The sequence below is a fragment of the Galeopterus variegatus genome, unplaced genomic scaffold (genome assembly GCF_000696425.1).
Source record: "Galeopterus variegatus unplaced genomic scaffold, G_variegatus-3.0.2 Scaffold1098, whole genome shotgun sequence".
NCBI classification, from domain to species: domain Eukaryota; kingdom Metazoa; phylum Chordata; class Mammalia; order Dermoptera; family Cynocephalidae; genus Galeopterus; species Galeopterus variegatus.
Window position 1 is genome coordinate 47128 of NW_007727209.1, and position 6508 is coordinate 53635.

Consider the following 6508-nt stretch of genomic DNA (forward strand, 5'->3'; position numbering starts at 1 on the left):
CATCTAAGCAGGGGCAGATGACAAAGTTAAATGATCCAGGCCAGAAGGAAGGTGGTAAAGTGTTTCAGATTGCTCATTTTAGATGCATTAGATTCATTCATTCAATAACTTTATATTGGGTGCTTACTGTGGGCTAGGAGATGTTTTAGGCATTGGGGATACAGTAGTGAAGATAACAAAGTCTCTGCCTATATTCCAGTGGGAGAAAAACAATAAACAAATAAATGAATAATCATTATAACGTCAGTGAGTGGTAAGTGTTAGGATGAAAAACAAAGTGGGGGAAAGAAAGAGTCACTGATAGGGGCTGCTATTTTACATAATGCGGTAGGGAAAGCCTCTCTGAGCAAAGACATGAATGAAGTCAGCGAGCAATTCTCAGAATATCAGAGAAAGAGCATTTCAGGGAGAACAGTATAAAGGCCCTGAGGCAGGCTTGTTGTATTCGAGAAACGAGAAGACCAGAGGGTTTGAGCACCATGGGGGAGGAGAAAGTAGATACAGAAAATGATTCTGCACTAGTGACATAGTCCTTTCCCACACCAAATCTTATGATTGATGATCCTCTGACCATACAGACCAATTCCAATAAAGAGACTCCCATACAACGCTGAAGGCAGAATTTTATCACTCAGGAGTCCCTTAATGGAGACCATCTACTCCCTTAGAACAAGGGTTCTCTCCTGAGATCAACAGGCTCCCAGGAATTCACTGTCAGCCTCTGGGTTGTCAATTAACCCCCAAAATCTGTGGCTCCAGAACATTTTTCTGCAGAAAACATCTCAGATGTAGCAGGCACATAAATGCCTGCAGGGCCAGGTAGAAATATCGAAGAATGAAATCAGGTGTGAGAACCCTGCCTTTTAAACACAGAAGAATATGCTCCCATTTGTCTTGACATATTCAATCCTTTGGGTCTTTTATTTCACCACTTCTGATAGAGACTTGTGTCCACAGAAATATTTCTCCAGTGTAAGAAAAACAAGGGAAGGGTGGTGACAAACAGCAAGTAATGCTCAATGCTGGGGACCCATGGAAGGGAGGACTGTGGCGAGTGGTAGGTCATGTGCCTTCTGAAGTGGCAGCCACTGCTCCATCTCAGTTGATCACTGCCTTCAGGGACTGGGACCCTGTGTTGACAGATCTTATGGCTGATTAAGAGAAAGTGGAAATCTGGATTGCTGTGGAGGTGAAATCTCCAGATTTTTAAATTTGGTTCATTTTTCTAGAATCCTGGCACACCACCCAAAACACTCTGAGGGAGTCAAATATGGCCCTCCTAGGCAAGTGGCTTGTGACCTCTGCTCTCTATATTTCACCAGAACTTTGAGAGATCTGTAACTTAAATAGTGTTGACAACCACTGTCCTAGAGCATAACCTCCTCCTCCCCTTCTGTGGGCGGAAAGAAGGAGGGCGTGGCTGTTTACCCTGTTCCTGGATCCCAGAAGTCTAGGGGCAAGCCATCTGCCTCACTTCTCCCTGTCCCTGTCCCTGACCCAGAGCACCAAAGCCAGTGGCATCTGCTCCTCTCCCTCTTTGTCTACCAGTGAGTGACCTCGATTGTGGTGATGAAGTAGGTAGGACACTGTTAAAGGGAATTAGTACTGAAAAGCACCAGATGTAAAGTAGGAGATACTCATTAAAGTAGAAGGTATCCCTCTTCTTCCTCTTCTCCATTCTCCATTCCACCCCCTCTCTAAATGCCTCCACACCCAACCCACTACACCCCACAAAAGTCCCTGTGATTACAAGTTGCAAGATCCCAAATCAAACCAGGTCAGGAGAAAATAAACTCGTTGGCTCTTGTATTGAGAAGCCCAAGGGTAGTGCAGCTTCAGGCACATTGGATTCAGGTGCTCAGGAATCTCTCCTGCTCATTCAAACCTCAGCTCTGCTTTCTTCCCTGTTGACTTTGTACTTTGACAGGCCCCCTCCAAGTGGTGGAAAAGTTGACTTCCATGATCATTACTGCTCATCTCAGAAGGGAAGAGACTCCTTTTCCTGCCACATTTACATCAAAGCCTGAAAAAAATAATCTGGTGGGCCCTGCTGGGGTTGAGATAGTGGATGAACCCCTGTGTCCAAGGGTATGAGGCACTCCTGTTGGCTAGCCTGGGCCACGTGCTCTCCAGAAGAGTGGGTACCAGAGTCACAGGGAGTCGTGTGTGGTGGTGCTAGGGAGATGGCAAATTCTAAAAGAAAGGAAGGGATGGTGGACACTTAAAAGTGTACCTTCTGCCTGCATGTGTGTCAGACACAATCGCCAGAGATCATGCTATGGCTTCCCCATACCCCCAACAAAACTGAAAAACCCTCTCAGCAACTCAGCAGAAACTCAGCGTGGAGCACTTGTCAATTCCAGTATTAGAACATCTGCATTGCGAAATCAAAAACGTCCAGTTCTGGTTTGGCACATAAAGGGGATTTTCAAGCCCTGGCAATTTCTCAGTGCAGGCAATGGAAGAAATTCCCCAGCTTTGTGAAAATCACCCTCTCTTCCCTCCTCATACAGAATGACTGCTTATCACTGCAGCCACGAACCTGCCCCACTGAACAGAACAGATATGTTCTGAAAATTGAGGAAGAGATGAAATCACTTTTGATACCTCATAAGTTAAAGGTGAAGAAAAGCTTCAGAAAATCAACATGAAGTTCTCAGGCAGCCACAGGAAGGGAGTGTGGTAAGGTTGGGGTGACCATTGACTTTTATTTGGCAAATGTAAGAAATCTTAAGCATAGGGAGAAAAATCCAAATTCACTGAGAATCGGGGCGGCCCGTGGCTCACTTGGGAGAGTGCGGTGCTGATAACACCAAGGCCCCGGGTTCGGATCCCATATAGGGATGGCCGGTTCACTCACTGGTTGAGCGTGGTGCTGACAACACCAAGTCAAGGGTTAAGATCCCCTTACCGGTCATCTTTAAAAAAACAAACAAACAAACAAACAAAAAAAAACCAAATTCACTGAGAACAAAAGGATGATAGTTGAAATAACAGTTAATCTTCAGTAGGTATTTGCTATGTGCCAAAGCACTTTTCATAGAATATCTCATGTAGTTCTCACACAGCACTGTAAGGGAGGTGCCATTATTGTCTTCATAATAAGGGGCTAAAGAATTTGCCAAAGATCAAGCATATGTAGCAAGCAGTGTCAGAGTGACAATTCATACCTGGATAGTTTAAAGCCATGCTGCTAATTCATTCATTCATTCAATGATTATGTTGAATGCCTATTACATGCTGGGAACTAGTCAAGGTGCTAAAATACAGCTGTGAACAATGCAAGTACAAAACATGATGATTACATCCTAGTGGGGGAGAAAGACAGTGAGTTGGACAAATAAATAAAACATAAACTAGGTCAGATAGTTGTCAGAGTTATGAAAAAACCTAGGTCCCCATACTGGCCAGCTACCAAAAAAAAAAAAAAAAAAAAATTACAGCAGGGAAGAGAAGTGTGTGTGTGTGTGTGTGTGTGTGTGTGTGTGTGTGTGTGTGTGTGTGTGTGAATTCTGAAAGAGGTGATTAGACAAGGTGTCACTAAGAAGGTGGCACTCAATAAAGATCTGAGGCTGTGAGGGAGGAAACCGTGCAGATATCTGAAAGAAGAGCAGGACACGTACAGGGGACAGTAGATACAAAGGCCTGAGGAAGGAGCAAGGGTAGCACGTTCTAGAAATGGCAAGGAGTCCAGTGTGACTTGTGCAGCGATTAAGGAACAGAGCAGGAACAAATGAGATCAGAGAGGTGAACAGGAACAGATCTTATAGGACCTTTTGAGTGGCTATTAGAGTTTTGTCTTTCACTCAGGTGTGTTCGGCCTCCTGAATTGGAGTAGGAGAAACATGAAATGACCTAGTTTAAGCAGAATCACTCCCCATACTCTGTTGGAGAGGGAAGGAGGCCATTCAAGAGCTGCTGCAGCAACCCAGGCAAAGATTAGGGTGGCTTGGACTGGTGTGCAAGGGACATGTGACAATAGCTTCAATTCTGGGTTTATTGCAAAATCAGAGTCAAAGGATTGGCTGGCAGGTGGGCTATGGGGTGTGTGAAAAAGAAAGAACTCACAATGACTCTAAGGCTTTTGGCCTACGCAACTGAAGATTGGAACTGAAATTTTCAGAGATGGGGAAGAGTGCAGGAGGAATGGCTTTTTTGGTTTTAAGTGGGGAGGGTTTATCAGGTCTCAGATTGGACATATTAAGTTGGAAATGCCTACTAGACATCTAAAAGGCGATGCTGAGCAGCAGGTCAGTTTTTTAGTTTTTATAAGCTCTGAAAACTATACTCTACTCTCTTAGAGTAAATGAAGACATTGGCCCGTATGCAATTTTGGAAAAATGATGACTATCAAAAATACAGCAACAGTATTAAGAAAAGTCAAATGAAAAAGTTTACCCATATCCTGCCACCCTAAAAACAGCTGCTTTTATTTCTCCATATTCCCTTCTGTTTTTAACCACATGCATAAATAATTTTATAATGTAATCATAGCATAGATGCGATTTCATATTCTACTTTTTTTCACTTGCCATGATTCTATAATTCCTAAGTGGCTCCCATATGTGTTTCTTGAGGATGGAAAAGGCCAACAAAATTCTAGGCATTGCTGAGCAACATTCTAAAAACAAAAACTGAAAATCCTACTTTGGTATAAAGCTTGGTGTCCTATAGCTGGCATTGTGCTTACTGTAATTTTCATGGACAATGCTTCTCTGTGGAGGTGACTTTGAGCTAGAACCTGAATGACGAATGTAGGCCCTACACTGGGTCTGGGGAGGGGTCTTCTAGAAAGAGGACACAGCATGTTCAAAGGCCCTGAGAGGCAAGAGGAAAGCACAAAAAGAAGGGTCGCTGGAAGATTCATTTCAACTAACAATTAAATAAAATTTTATTTGTAGAAACTTTAGTAACACCTTTTAATGTAAACTACAGAAAAGTGGGTACAGCATTCCTCTGGGATTCTTTACCAAGGAAGGGAAGCCATACAGAATAATTTAGGGTGTAGCAAACCTAGTAGACCTACCTAGTGGTTCTTAAAGGTTTTGGGCCTCAGACTACACACAGACTCCACATGGAATCTGATATGTTCATTCATCACAGTCCCTCACACAGAACTCCAGTCTAGCTCTTGATTTTACGCAAAAGGCCAGAGGTCCAAAGAAGGTAAATGGCCTGGCAAAGTTATTCAACTACTTTGTAGAAGGTTTTAACTAGAGTTCAATTAGCTCCACCCTCCCTATCAAAGACTCTCGAAAAAACTAAACATGACTGCGTTGACAAAACCTTTTGCTAGCTGGGAAATGCACCCCTTCCCGACTCACCTATCACTTGCGTAGAGTTACTTACTCAAAAGCAGGAAAATTGAGAAAACCATTCATTCCAAACTCCAGCACCAAGGCTGGGAGCAGGTTGACGCTTCCTCTCAGAACCGGCAGGGGGGGCACCGAGCAAAGTTTGTAAGCCGCGCCTCCCACCCACCCCTCCCCCTTCCTCGCCCAACTTCCCCATAGCCACTGCTTCAACTAAAAGTGGCCATTGACCTTTCAAGCTTTTGAGCAGTGATGCAATAGAGTAGTATTTCAAAGAAAATTGGTTATCGAAATTGTGGATCCGGTTTTCCCGTGAGTGTTAATGGTTTTTAAAAAGTAGGTCACATTTAAAGTAGGCCACATTTCGTGGGCGGGCGTGTAGGCTGGAGATGAGTTTCCACTAAGGCCAGGTAGCTTCCAACGGGGTGGGAGGTGAGGGTCCCGGGTAAGGAAGAAGGTACCGGGAGTTCCGAATTCCGGGCCCCAAGTGCCAACTCTGTAGGGAGTCGCAGAGACGAGCGCTCTGCAGACTGCGGGCGCCGAGGCCCGCCACCCGGCACCTCCCAGGCGCGCAGGTAAGGGCACCCCATCAGTAGCCGGCTCAGGTGAGCCAGGCGGGCCGCTGGGCCTCGGAAAGGAGACGGGGAAGCAGAGCAAGAGAAGAAGGCGAGGCCGGGTAGGGCGGCTGCGGGCGCCAGCCAGCCGGAGCGCCAGGGGGAGGGGACTGAGAGCGGCCGGCGCCGGTTAAGGAGGCGCTGCTCTCCGCCCGCTTGCTGCCTTCTAGAGCCCGGGCCGCGGGGACCGCCTCCGACCCGCTCCCTCCGACCCCCGGTGCTGAGCAGGGGCCTGATCCCACCCCATCAATGCGTCCTAGAGCCGGAGGGGCCGGTTTCCGGGGACCTCCGGCCTATCCTACTCCCCCTCACAAAATGTGCGGCCTGGAGGGTCGCGTCGAGGCGGCGCGGCGGGGAGGGAAAGGAGGAACCCGCCGCCCGCGGAGGGCCGAGGGGCGAGGATGGCTGTTATTCGCTCGAGCCGGGTGAACAGTTGGCACGCGCGGGAGGTAGGCGCTGGCCGCCGAAACAGGGCTGGCGGTGGCCGGGGACTTCTCCCGCTGGCCCCCGCGCACACCGAGGTTCTGGGGGTCAGAGGAGGGTGGAGCCCCAAGCGTCCGCACCGCCCTGGCCCATACCCCT

The 6508-nt window shown here is 47.1% G+C and overlaps 1 protein-coding gene across 1 annotated transcript in view; it reads left to right on the top strand.

Annotated features, from left to right (window-relative positions):
• Nucleotides 1-5511: 5511 nt before the first annotated feature.
• The window catches only part of SOCS2 (suppressor of cytokine signaling 2), a 6692-nt gene continuing 5695 nt past the window's right edge, over nucleotides 5512-6508 (top strand). Inside the window, exon 1 of the mRNA XM_008574765.1 lies at nucleotides 5512-5887. The gene's annotated coding sequence lies outside the window, so the exon portion shown is untranslated. The remainder of the gene's footprint in view (nucleotides 5888-6508) is intronic.